The 14,910-nt window shown below is 39.4% G+C and overlaps 1 protein-coding gene and 1 pseudogene across 1 annotated transcript in view; one reads left to right on the forward strand and one right to left on the reverse strand.

Annotated features, from left to right (window-relative positions):
- LOC136850568 (DNA damage-binding protein 2-like) overlaps nt 1-14,910 on the forward strand; it is a 336,700-nt gene that overhangs the window by 177,191 nt on the left and 144,599 nt on the right. The gene's annotated exons all lie outside the window — the stretch shown is intronic.
- On the reverse strand, nt 11,389-12,812 carry LOC136850501 (uncharacterized; annotated as a pseudogene).

The following is a 14,910-nucleotide window of genomic DNA, read 5'->3' on the forward strand; positions in this document are numbered from 1 at the left end:
TGCCGGACAGATGATGTCTGTAATTTTTGCTCTAGGTACCTAGCAATGTTGGGTGAGTAATTTTCACAAGAGATATTTTAAATAGTCCATATATGAAGGTCTCGGCTCAGATAGGAGGATGAGTAAATGACTTCCCCTCCTCCTGTCTGGGAAAGAACATTGGACAATAGTGGAATTGACCCTTTTGTCTGTTGTTGAAGTAATAGGAACCAATGCCTGTTTGACCAATTTGGGGCTATTAAGTAAGCTGTGCCTTTGAAGGTTAGAAATTTACTCAAAATCTTTGAAAAATCTGGGACAATGGAGGAAAAAGATATCGTCCTCCCCTTGTTCCAGTCTTTAGAAAGGCATCTCTGGCGGTTGCTAGACTGTCCAGGTTCAGAGACACATATATTAGGAGTTTGTGATTCTCGTACGTGGCGAACAGGTCCACTTCTGATTGTGGAAGCATGTTGGCTATTGTTTGAAAAGACTGGTTGTCCAACATCCACTCTGTTGAGGCTTTCGTTTTCCTTGATACAGAGTCTGCTATTACAATGAGACCCCCTGTGAGGTGGAATGCAGACATGTGCCACCTCCATGCTTGCGCCATCTGTTGGCTAGCATTATCATATTGAGAGGAGGTGAGCATGATCCCAACCTCTTTACATAGGATATTGTAGTTATGTTGTGTCTCTCTTCTGGAGGTTTGAGTTTTTTGAGAGACAAAAAGACAGGCATCAGCGCCAGGAGATTGATATAAGAATTCCTCAGAGTAGCTGATCACCTCCCTGCCCTGACGATCCTCCCAACATCCTCCCAACCTGTCAACAAAGCATCTGTGTGTATTTTCACTCATACAGATGGAGGAGTCAGGGTGACCTGTTTCACCAGAGATTCCTTCTGGATCCAAGACTGAAGTATTTCCCCAACTTTTTAAAATCTTTTGATGAGGTTGGTCTCATTTTTTTTCTTGCATGTGATAGCCAGAATTTGTTCACATTGTTAGTTGCAATCTAAGTATTGGATCTATTACTGATGTGAACTGCAGCAGGCCAGTCATACATTACAATTGCCATCTGGAAACTCTGGGCTGTGCAAAGAACCTTTTGAGGACTTGCCTTGTTCTGTTTTGAGTATGATGGGGAGAGACAACAGGCTGTGAAGAGTATCCCAACACAGTCCCAGCCACTGAAAATGTCTGCTGGGTGTGTGGTGGGATTTTTTCAAATTTATTATAAAACCTTTAGACTGTAGTCTGTTGACTACAGTAAACCCCCCGGATTCATGTTCTCATGATTCGCGGACTCACGTATTCACGGATTTCTCTTTGGAACATATCTACCAATTATTTGCGGAAAATTCGCCAATTCGCAGTATTTTTTTTTTTTTTTTTACAGAAATATTCACTAAATACTCTATTATCATCTCATTTTCATGACTAAATGCACTTTTTGTGATAAAACTATTATAATACTCAGGTAATGCTCGAGTTACGATAATTCACCTTACGATAATTTGATTTTGCAATGGGGTAAACAATTAATACCGATACTGTACCACAATATTATTGTAAAATATTTTTAAATTTCGCGCGGGCGCAGGCAGCAGCGTTATCAGGCAGTGAGAGAGACCAGATTACAATAGACAACTTTTCCTCCATCTCTTTACCCTATCTTCTAGTTAAAAAAGTAAAAGAGAATGATTAAAGTATCGTTAGTAACGTTATACTCTTGCGTAAATGCATACAGCCATAAACAACCGATCAAGAAACTGTTTTTTGCTTATAACTGAATTGGATAACAAAAGCCTTTTACCTGGTATTTCAACCATCGCACGGTAATAAACAATTACCGTATGTTATGGCACAATTGACGTTAAGTAGAATAGGACTGATATATTTTTACATTATACCCTTATTCGGTGTGGATAAAAGATCGGCAAGGAAATACACTGCTAAATTTAAGCTGCAAGTTGTAGCTGAAGCTGAGAAAACAATGTTCAGGCTGCTGACGACTATACTGTAAATTATTGTGCATCGGCAACATAGATTAAACTCAATCATAATTAAAATGGAAGAGAAAGTATTTTAATCAAAACTACTATGCATGAAAGAACACATTGCTGTTATTTTTACGCAGATAAACGATAAATACGTAAAGCTTGTATTATGATGAAATCAAGTGAAAATAGCAAACAGAATCTTGAATTTTTTTTACACGAAACAGACACCCCCAAACAGCCATCATCATCTACCAACGAAAATAATAGATGAATTCATTTCACAATGAGACGTAATTAAGCTATATTTCGACTTAAAAACACTTCGTATAACGAAAAATAACCTTGCCCCATATAAATTAAGTATCTAGAGATACATTTACACTAACTAGAAGCAAGAAAAGCGCTCAGAACTGAGTTAAATGCAGCGAAATAAACGCCATGTAAACATTTCCAAACCAAAACATTGATCGCTATGATCACAATTTATAGTATAAAAGCAGTATAAGAATATATACAATATTATTGGATAAAGTGAATTAAGGCATCACATTTTTAAAGATCCATGGAAAAGATGCACATTCGTTATGTTGACATTTGTATAATATGATATGTGAATATAGAGGAGAGTATAATGTAGGCTATGCTACCATGTATGTAAACAATATACCATAGTGTAGGCTAAGCTAATTCTTGTTTGTTATTCAGTTTGTATTGAATTATCATAAGCCACTTTGCATGAACCTCCAGAATTAGCTGATATTAATAATTATACTGTGTATGTAAAGATTACATTTTATAGTGTAGGCTGGCTACCATATATGTCGACAGTACATGGCACCGAACACCCTAGTGCATGCTAGGCTATGTTCGAGATACGTTTTAGTATTTCTTACGTTTTTTCCAACAAACGATGGTTTTTTTTGGAACCTAACCACATCGTAAGTAGGATAATACCTGTATAAGCATTTTAGTTTGTTATGTATGTGTTTGAACTATCAAAATTGGCAGTTCTAAGTGTTTTTAGAAGGGTTCTAAGTATTCGTGGGTTTTAGCTATTCGCAGGGGAGTGTGGTACACATCCCCCACAAGTATGGGGGCTATACTGTATTGGTCTTAGGTTTTTTAAACACTTTTTTTGTGGGGCCCCAGATCAACCAGTTGTCTAGGTAGGCTATTAGTTGTATTCCTTTTTGTCTGAGTTCTCGAATGAATACCATTGCTAATTTTGTTAAATATTCTTTAGTCAATGTTTAGCCCAAAGGGCATGACTTTAAATCTACAGTAAACCCCCGTATTCGCGTTCTCATGATTCGCGGACTCACGCATTCGCGGGTTTCTCTGTGGAACATATTTAGCCATTATTCGTGGAAAATTCGCCCATTCGCGATATTTTTCACTGAGAAATATTCACTAATTACTGTCTTTTCATATAATTTTAATAAATAAATGCACTTTTTGTGATAAAACTATTAAAATACTCAGGTATATGCATTTTTACAGGGTTTGTCTGTGTTTAAGCTGTCAAAATGGGCAGTTCTAAGTGTTTTTAGAGGGGTTTTAAGTATTCGCTGATTTCAGCTATTTGTGGGGGGGTGTGGGACACATCTCCCGCAAATACGGGGGGTTCACTGTACTTATCTTTCCCTATCTGGAACCTAAGGAAGGGGCGGAAGGGAATGGCTATAGGGACGTTCCAGTATGTATCTTTCAGATCTATGGAAACTGTCCAAGTCCCTTATGGAATGATTCAACGTACATAGGCAACGGTAATTATCTGAAACTTTTGTTAAACAGTGTTCTTGTTCAATGCTGACTGGTTGAGGATCACTTCTTTTAGAGGAAAAAAATCATTTTTGAGGACACTGAAGAGACATACTTGATGGCGAACATATGCATGTTTCTCTATGGGCCCCATTAACAGGGCCTTTCTGCACATATAGATAATGATGTGCCTCTATGGGGAAAACTTCCATTGTCTGTGATGTCGTCGAAGCCAACCCCCAACCATACAACTCTTATTAGTATCTACCTCTTCCTCTGCCGTCGCCTTTGATAGACATTCCAGTTGTTGCTTTTCCTTTTTCCCCCCCTTTAAGATGGTTTTTGGACCTTGTAAATAGGATGTCCTTGCTGTTGTTGTTGTTGCCCCTTTGTAGGGAATTGTCCCTTCTGACCACCTACCTGTTTTTTGAGGAAAACTCTTAGGGGTGACTGAAGGCTTATGTGATTTTTTATCAAAGCGAGCCTTTTTTGGGGTTGGGTGATGGGAAACTTTGGGTTCTTTGTTTCCTGAATTCCCCTTTTCCAGAAGAGCATACACTGTACAATTCTGTTGGCGGGCATGCTCATTGAGTTGAGCCACAACAGAATCCTCAAACAGGTCCTTACAGAAGGGGTTAGAATGTAATAATGCAGTGACATTGGAGAGTGATGTGATGGATACCTCCAATGCTTCCATTCGCACTTTTATGTGCCATTGTAGGAAGTCACAGAGTGCTTCCCATGAGGTTCTCATACGACTTTTGGCCTCAACAGCAAAAATTATCCTGGAATCTTTTGGAAGCCTTTTTGGTGGCAACTTCCAGCAAGATGGCAGAGGTTATAATACTGAGGAGTTGGAACCTAGCATAAAATTTTGACAAGGCTGTCCCCTCTGAGAGTCTTCTCATAGGGGTCCCAAACTGCTGCGTAGGGAGCTTTTTCCTTTCAAACAGGAGTTGTAGCGTTGCCCATTCCATGGTGGAATTTCACTACAAATTCTGAAAATCTGTCTTCACATGTTTAATAATTTTGAAAGTGAAGGGACAGAAGGCTGGGGCTACTTGATGAGCAACTTGGGTCTTATTCAAAATGGAAGTAGAGATCCATTTTTCCTTGACCTGGTGAAGGGGGATTTGCCCATTCCTAGGTGGAATTTTATCAAACTGGGGTGACCGTGGCAGATGGGTTTTAATTCTGCCATTGTCTCTTGTTTTAGTCACTACAAATTCTGAAAATCTGTCTTCACATGATTAATAATTTTGAAAGTGAGGGGACAGAAGGCTGGGACTACTTGGTGAGCAACTTTGGTCTTATTCAGAATGGAAGTAGAGATCCATTTTTCATTGACATGGTAAAGGGTGATTTTTGTAGCTTTTCATGCTATAGGCACAGGTAAGAAAACCATTTCTGTTAGTGGTTTCTCCATGTCTGGTGAAAATGGTACCAGGTGCCATTCTGTATTAGGGAATGCTGCCATTTGTAAATTCTGCATGTACAACTTTGATCATAGTTTTCTCTCAGTAATTACATACTTGCCATCGGGAGAGAAAATGCACATTGAGGCGCCTTGCCAAAGATTATCAGTACAAACAGGGGTGAGTATTGGAGTTCTTATTATGTTTTGATCTGAAGTTCTGTATTCCGAACAGACCCTTTTGTTGTTTCTAGTCAGAATTCTAACATTAGACCTTGTTTGGGCAGCATTTGTATCCACACTCACTTTTCAGTTACAGGATGTAGTACTTTTACACTTTGGGGTGTACATGGCCGACTTACTTTACTTTTCGGAATCATGCTTCATGTCCCTAATATATTGCCGTTCTGTGGTAAGGTCATCTTTGATGGTACTCAATTTCGTTACGGAATTGATCAAATCCAGCAAACTGTGTATCCCTTTTGGGGGAGCTTGTGCAGTCTAACTTAACTTCAGCAACTGAACTTTAACTGCCTGTTAATCAAGGGGGCACAAGTCCTGGGTAAGTTTCTATACCCCTCCAAAAATGTAGTCTTTTCAGTTGGAGTCAAGTGGATCCTAGTATCCCTTTTGTGGGAAAGATCCTATACAGCAACAATAGCTGCATGGGGAGTAGAATTTCTTCTGCAAGGTTTCTCCCATGGCTAGCTAAAATTTGTCTCTGAGCCTTCTGGGTTCAGCAGGGCCATTTCAGTGGTAATGTTCACTTCATATTCTTTAGTAAGAATGTCAACCCCATTTAAAGATTCCTCTACTTCCTCCGCGGGTTAACCTGGGGGGAATTGGGGACTGATATAATCTCCCCCCTTCCTCACCCGTACTGAACCCTAGGACCCATCGAGACAGTTTAAAAGCAGCTGTTTCGTCCTTAAAACTTGCTGCCAGGAGCATACTACAAGTCTCGCTCACATCTGATGGCCTAGGAAATTTTCCTAGTTTTTTACAAGGACTATGCTCATGGCAGGTGGTATGGGCCATGCCCACTGGCAAAAAGTGAACTGAGAATTTGCTACGGAACACTTGAACTGTAGTGATATAAAGCAAGTTATTAGAAGCAAGTTAGTATTAATTGTTTTTAAGTGAGGGACACACCTGTAGTTCCTCATGTAGTTTCCATATTACAGGTTAACTCGATTACAAGTGTGCAGTTGTAATACTGTACATTTAAGTAAATATCTATGTTAACTTAAACCCTCTAAGGTTTTGGTTAGTTTTCATATTTGTATATGACTGTATTACATATACACTGTACGCTCCTCTCAATGGCCATGGCTTCGAGCGTCACGGCAAGATTTCGTAATACAAGGAAGGTGTACTTGAGGCAGGTTACTAAAAGGCGCCATTCCTGCCATACCATAGGAGTACACTGCTACTCCTATGAAAACTCTTACCACATACACAGGTTATAAATCTAGTTTCACAGGTGCTTTTACCAAACGCCCTCTGCGAGTATAAGATAAAGGCTCAACTCTGGATTGTGAAATATCAGGATCAGAGTCATCAGCATTCAGATCGGAATTAATAGAAACAGGTTTAGGCAGAGATTCAATATTTACCTCGGAAACAATACAAGATACACTATCTTCGGCATCTGTGTCCAAAACATTTGAAATCTCAAGATCATGCAATTTTTGTACTGGTCTGTTAATAATACCTTTAGAAGTTTTAACATCAACACTTCTTATCACACCATCTTTACCTGGATATACTTCTATAATAACACCAAGTTGACAGGACAAGCTACGAACATTATCTTCCTTGACTAATACCACAGAACCTTTCTTTACATTACACTTAGATACAAAACCTTTAATGGCACATGGTAAATTTCTTATGTAATCAGAACTCCATATTTCCCAAAACTTATCCAACTGTCTTTGCTGGGCAGTCTCTCTCATACATAAATCTTTAGAAGATACACAAGAAGAATGCTCCCCAACAGCTTCTGGCTGGACACCCGCAGTACGGCCAATAAGAAAATGTGAGGGGGTCAATGGATTGGATGTATCACCTCCTCACCCACAAATGTCAAAGGTCTCGAATTATGCAAGCTTCAACCTCATGAAGAGTAGTTTCCAATTCACATCTAGATAGGCATTTGACACCCAATGTCTTTTTCAGAGCAGACTTAACTGATCAAACTAGACGCTCCCACCAACTTCCCCACCAAGGAGCACGAGGTACAATAAATTTCCACTGAGGAGCTAGTGGGCCATAGTGTTGCTGTAATAACTGAGAAACTCCAACAAATGTCTTTGCATTATCAGAATAAAAAAATTGAAGGAAGACCACGTCTTGCTGTAAATCTACGGATGGCAAGGAGACAATCCGGCATAGAGAGAGAATCAGTGAGTTCTAAGTGTACAGAACGAATGACAGCACAAGTGAAAAGCAAAATATAGAATTTTTTGGAGGGCAAATCTACACAAAACAATGGCCAAGAAAAATCTAATCCTGTTACAGAAAAGGGAGGTGCTGATTTAACTCTCAGTTCAGGGAGAGGAGCTACAGGTTGACTACAAGCCTTGGAGTCATACCTGCGGCAAGTTACACATTCTCTACACACAGTCTTGGCTATCCTTCGAAGTCGCACAATCCAATAACCATTTCTCAACGTGGACACAAGGGTAGAAACGCCAGAGTGTTTCAGAAGAACATGTTGGAAACAAACTAAAGTCTTCACTACATGAGTAGAAGGAAGAATAATAGGATGTTTGCTTTCATAACACAGATCCGAATATTCTAAGCGACCTTTAATTCTCAAAAGACCATCATTATCCGAAAAAGGATCTAATTTAACTAAAGGGCTCCCCCTGTGAAGTGGTCTACCCTGAATCAGGGATTCAAATTCTAGTGGATATGCTTCCCTTTGAACACAAAGGTACAATTTAGTCTTAGCTTTAGTTAATTCACAATATGATAAAGGACCAGAGCATATAACAGATTGAGGTTTGCAATTATTAATAAATCTTAAGGTCGAAGCTACTATATTAAGGGCTTTCTGAAACTTACCGTATTGATGGCTTATAAGACGCATGTCTGCATAGGACGCACCCTAATTTCAGCAGGACATTGAGGGAAAAAAAAATGTTTCCTAGCCTATGCTCATATGATTTTGGTAAGTAAAAACTGTAGTATTAGGTTATCATATGCATATTGTTTCTTACCAACAGAATCAACAAAAACATTAATAAAGAATTTATCTACCATATTTATATTTATCAAAATATGTATTATACAATCAGCCATTTACTACGATCGAATGTTTCGTCTGCTGCTGAAAGCTACCTCATAGGTTTACCAATAGATTGCAACATTCATTTGTAAACATTGTTTCTTACCAGCAGAATCAACAAAAACATTAATAAAGATGTTACCTACGGTAATATATGTTATATATATCCATTATATATTATAAAAGTATGCAGTCAAGCTCTGGAATTTACTACGTTTCAGCCTTGTTATCCGTAAAGCTCTCGAGATAATCACCAATAGGTGGCAGCACACGTACTGTAAGTCTGTAAATGTGGAATGTGGCGATGCGCTGTAGACGGCGATAATGATATTAACACATTTTAATGAAAATATCGATAACAACAACGTAGATATTGATTATAATACTAGCAATAGTAATTGCGGTGATGGTAAGTGTGATAATGATAAATAATTATAATAAACCTTGGTTTTTAATAGGTTATTAGGATAACACCGAATGTTAGGCTAGGCTACAACATCTATGTGACGTTTCATGTATAATTTCGGCCAAAATTCTTAAATTTTGAGCCTACATTATGTACATAGGACGCAGGGAGATTTTTTAGGCCATTTTTTGATTAAAAAAGTGCGTCTTATATGCCGTCAAATATGGTACTCCATCTAGAAAATTCAAATACTTGGGAAAATGAATCCACAGTTATACAAGCTACTACATTTTCCTCAGAACCTTCATCCCTTAATGAAATCCTTAACTGTTCAGGTTGAAGCAAAGACAAAGACTCACTCTTGAAGCCACTGGGGGGCCTACCAACCAAAGATCTGAAGCTACAAGGTGTTCAGCAAACAATCCTCTAGAAATGAGGTCAGTAGGGTTATCCTTTCCTGGGCAATGATACCAACAATCAGGTGATGTTAAGCTCTGAATTTCCACAACTTGATTTGCTACAAATGGTTTCCATCCTCTAGGGTCTCCTTTTATCCAGGACAGTGCAACTGTAGAGTCTGTCCAGCAACATGAAATTACATCTTCCTTAAAACGAAGGGCAGATTTGACAAAAACTAGAAGCCGGGCACTAAGCATTGCCCCTAACAACTCCAAACGAGGCAGTGAGACCTTCTTTATAGGAGCTACCTTACCTCTGCTCATAACAAGGGAAGCTTTAAAGGAACCATCCTGCAAAGGAACTCTCAAATATACACAAGCACCATATCCCTTTTCAGATGCATCCCCAAAGGAATGAAGCTCTAAACCTGTTAGGTCTTTCCATGAAAGATCCTCAAAGTAACATCACTGAACCTTCCTTGAGCCAAGTTTCTCAAAACCCCTTAACCACCTTTGAAATTTACAATGCAACTCTTCAGGTAACACATCATCCCATTTAAGTCCAATTCTCTATACATCCTGAAAAAGAATTTTGGCAAACACAACAAATGGGCTAACAAGTCCAAGAGGATCAAAACAGCTGGCTATTAGGCTGAGAACACTTCTCTTAGTGGACACCACACCCATCTGAGACCCAACATTTACTTCACTAAATGAAAAATAATCATGAGTAGAAACCCGCTGCATACCCAGGATTTTTATAGATTTACTTCCACAACAGTCATTAAGGTTTTCTTTAAATTTATCTGTTAAACTCTTACAATTTGAATTCCATTTAGATAAAGACATACCAGCTTCAGACATAATCTTACAGGCTTTATCAAATTTTACACAAGCTTCAGTAATACTGTCAGCTCCCGACAGCCAATCATCCACATACAGATTACAATTCAGTTTGTCAACTACTTCAGAATTAGGATATGACTTTAAATGATGTTTAATTGTAGCATTCAACAAGAATGGGCTACTCTTATTACCAAAGGAAACACGAACAAGCCTCATTACACGGACAGTGCCCTTATTTTGCCACAAAAACCTGTGAACATTTTGGTCTTCCCTCTGCACCTTGATTTGAAGGAAAGCTTTAGTTATGTCTGCTGTTAAAGCTACCCTCCATCTTCTAAGTCGTATCAACACTTCAACAAGATCAGGATTGAGAGAAGGTCCACATTCCAAACAGTCATTCAAAGAAATACCATTATAACTTACAGTTGAAGCATCGAAAACAGGTCTTACCTTGGTAGAATTACTACTCTCACGGCTAACAGGACGATGCAGTAAGTAATAAACAGGATATACACTAGAAATCTCAGAAAGTGGCACTTCCTCAAGAATGTCATCTTTTTCATATTCTTCAAAAACCTCATCATACCTTTCCCTTAAACCAGGAGTTTTAACAAATTTCAAATTTAAATTTCCAACCTATTACGTGCTAGCTTTTCATTATTTTTCAAACTCTGTTTAGCAACATCAGATTTCCATGGTAAAGACACTTCATACCTACCATCAATAAACTTTACATTATCAGAAAATTTCTGTAAAACAGTACTGGATGAAAATTCATTGGATACAGCTTCTTTTGAAGAGATTCCCACAGATTCAAGATCCCAAAATTTATGTAAATCAGTCTCTGATACATTATTTATACATAAAAGCTGGGAAGTTACACTTACTCTGTCCAGAGGAATATTACAAGACCCTGACAAAACCCACCCAAACACAGATTCCTGAGCTACTAAATTTTTAGATTGTACAGTTTTATTAGGTACCATAAATCTCCAATAGGCATTTAGGCCTACCAAAATATCAACATTTACAGAGCGGTTGTTCATGTAATCATCTGCTAATTGCAATTTAGAAAATGCCATTACCTCCTCATCAGGAACAATAGGGCGGAACAATGGTGTGCAAATGTCAGGTACTTCAGCTGCCATTAAAGAATGACTCTCACCCTTATAACCAACTAAACTCATCTCATACACATTACATTGGTTACTCTTGGAAGCTTTACCTCCTCCAAATGAAGAAAATGATATGTACTCAGAAGTTATCCACTTAGGCCTTACCCTTTTTACAAATTTACTGGAAACATAAAACCTTTCAGATCCTGTGTCAAATAGTAGTGTAGCTTCACATATACCCTTTTTCCCCAATGAGCTATCCCAGCATGAGTTACATTTTCATTAATATTATCCTGAGACATAGCACCACTTACATTTTGATCATTCTTATTACACACTTTAGTCTTATTGCCAGTGCAGCATAAAACATTATGTTTTCTCTTACACTTTATACATTTTGACTGGCAACCTCTGGAAATGTGACCTTTTTCCAAACATCTGAAACACAGTTTAGGACTCCAAATGGCCTCTTCACATTCAGCAATGGAAAGTTTCAAGATACCAAAACAATTTTCACTCTTGTGATTTTTACCACAAAACATACACTTATAAAAGGACACCTCCGAAGAGGTCTGAAGAGCAGAGGCAGAACCCTGAAATTTACTTCTTTTCTCAGATTCAACACTATGGTTATCAGTCTTTACTGCATTGATATCCTTAAATGAATCTGACCTTTCTCGGCGCTGTATTTCTCTCTACAAGAAATTCAATAACCAATCAAGGTCCCTTTCATGTCCAGATCCTTCTCTGGACCACTCCAAATGAATGTCAGGAGGCAATCAAGACAGGATAACAGGCTTCATAAATACCCCATACTGGTTACCATCCACTCCTAATGCCTCTAAACTACGTACATGTGTTAAAAGTTCATCCTGTAATTTCCGCAAAGGGGAAACATTTCTAGAACTAGGATTCTTAGCAGGCATAGTGATACCAAGAAGGTCCTGAATATGTGCAAAAATAATATGCTCAGGCCTACCAAACCATTCCTTTAACATTTTACAGGCTATGGGGTAATTAGCACTAGTCTGGGAATATCCCTGTATTACTGATTTTGCCTCCCCTTCTAACAGTGACTGTAAATAACAGAATTTACTAATAATGGTGATATCAAAATCATCTACTAATGCCACAAATCTGTCCCAAAATGACTGCCATTCAGTCAAAACTCCACTAAACTTAGGTAATTCTAATTTAGGCAGTCGCACATTACATTGGCCTAAAGAATCCGCAGACCCACTCTCACTTGGTGGCTTCTCAAGTTTCTCCAGGGCTAATAACCTTTGGGCAGCCTGTATTCTGGGAACCCTTACCTGACGCTGGCTGAAACGTATCAGCATACTCAGTGTCTTCTTCTAAGTCCTGTGAGTCACCAATTTCTAGCTCCAAGGCAGACTGCACTCCATCCAAATGAGCTAGACGTCGATCAGTCAGCCACAGCATCTTGCAGTTCTACTCTGCTCAGTTCTCGATCGCCAAGCAAATCCATCAGTGCATTCGACGAACGGGTCACCCATCCACGGGCGGCAGACCGGCTCTTCTTCAGCTTTCCTTCCTTCATCTTGTCGTATTTATCAGGGTTGGGATTATGCATACAACCAAAGAAATCCCGGGTTCTGGGCACCGAAATGTACGCTCCTCTCCATGGCCACGGCTTCGAGCGTCACGGCAAGATTTCGTAATACAAGGAAGGTGTACTTGAGGCAGGTTACTAAAAGGGACCATTCCCGTCAACAATGATTACAGATGTTAAGTCATACACAAAAATACAAACTAATCTTGGTAAATAAGTACCTCTTAATACAAACAATGTTGAACAATTTTGATACCAAATAATACTGCACAAATTACAAGTTAACATTGAATAATAAAAAATATAGATTCAACATACACTGTTAGTCCTTTTGGAATGGCAGTGTGAAATTTTTAATTCTAGTTGTCATGCCATTCAGACTAACCGCTATGAACTAATTTGTTTAACTAACCTAAGCTACTGTTTTATATAGCTTAGGTTAATGCTTCTAGTATAATCTACATTAAGCTAAGAATAGAGGGTTTCTTAGAAGGTACCCACTTAACCTATTGTAGGCCACTGCCTATTCTAAGCTTATTTAAAACTTAAGGATATAAACTATTCAGAAAATAATCCTTTTATAATCTGGTTTTCTGTTTTATGTGGCCGAGACTATCCTTGCATCTGATATTTGGCCATTGCTGTTTTAGGCTAATAGTAGGATATTCCTTAAAAAGGAGTTCCTACTTAATCTGGTTAGGCTACTGCCTGTTCTAGGTTTATGTCACCTTTACGGACATAGGCTAAATAAGATCCTACTAATATGTAGCCATACAGATAGGCTACCAAGTCATATAAAACTTGGTTGTTTTATTGAGCCTATGATACTGTTTATTGTAGGGATGTTCAGCCTAATGTTGTACGATATGTTTTCCCGGTTGTGTGTATCTCTTTGCACGGAGTCCGGGCAAGGACAGTACTGGCTCATCCCTTGATCTGTAACCATCTACTCAACATTAAAGGAACCAACTATTGCCAAGTATGTCTCAACCTGCTTACATGGCGCAGTGATTCTCTTTCTACAGCAGGACCTACAAGATGCTAAGACGAGGCCCTCACAGTACACCCAGGGGCACAGCAAGACGTTCCCCCAGGGGCACTGCAAGCAGGAATGCAACACCGGCACACCGGCGCAACGAGGGACAGGACTTGTTACAGGCTTTGGTTGGCCTCATGGCTCAAGGAAGGCCACATGGATCAGCCTCGGCAGGTGTTAAGGCGATGTTCCCTGATAAGTGTAGCTATGAGATGACACAAAGCAGTTTTCGAGAATGGTGCCGCTCTATGAGCGATTGGCTGGCCTTAGGAAAGTATACGGTTAAACTGCGATGAGAAACTAAGGATGGCTATAGATGCAACACACTCAGAGGCTCAGTGGAACTCATTAACGTCCTCTGAGGCATTTGACAAACTGGAGGAGATTACAACGAAGTCCATTAATAAGGCAGTGGCGTGGGACAAGTTTTTTTCAGCGCAACAAGGCGACCAAGAAACCGCGAAATCCTTTGTGCACAGGTCCCAACAATTGGCCTTAGATTGTGGGTTTAAATGTCCTCACTGCCGTGCTGATCTGAATGATTTTGTGTTAGTTCAGCGGATAACAAGTGGTTTAAGCAATGTGGGACTTAAGCAAGAAATCCTACAGGATCATGAAAATTTCAATACTGTGCAGAAACTGTTACGCAAATGTGAAATTTATGAATCCGCAGAAAAGGATAGTATTAGCACTAGTGTTATTGTTGTGCAAGGTGCTACTCATTTTTATATGTCCTTGGGAGTGTGTAAATCACTAGGCCTAGTGCATGCAAAGTTTTCCCATCATACTGTTGCTACCGTGCATGACGTCACTCAGAAACCCCCTGTGTCGACTAACCCCCACCAGACGCACGAAGAAAATGGTCGCTCACGGGCAGGGGATGTTGGTCGTGAGCGTGAGATGCCATACCCTGCCACGGAGGAAAATGTCCCTAGGCTGAGGGACTGGCTGCTGCAACGTTTTGCAAAGACTACTTTCAACGTTTCAAGAAACCCTTTGCCGATGATGAAAGGAGCCCCTCACCACATTCACCTGAGGGAAGGTGCCACCCCTCATGCATGTCATACGCCCATACCAGTTCCT

Source organism: Macrobrachium rosenbergii, chromosome 22 (assembly GCF_040412425.1).
Source record: "Macrobrachium rosenbergii isolate ZJJX-2024 chromosome 22, ASM4041242v1, whole genome shotgun sequence".
Taxonomy (NCBI): Eukaryota; Metazoa; Arthropoda; class Malacostraca; order Decapoda; family Palaemonidae; genus Macrobrachium; species Macrobrachium rosenbergii.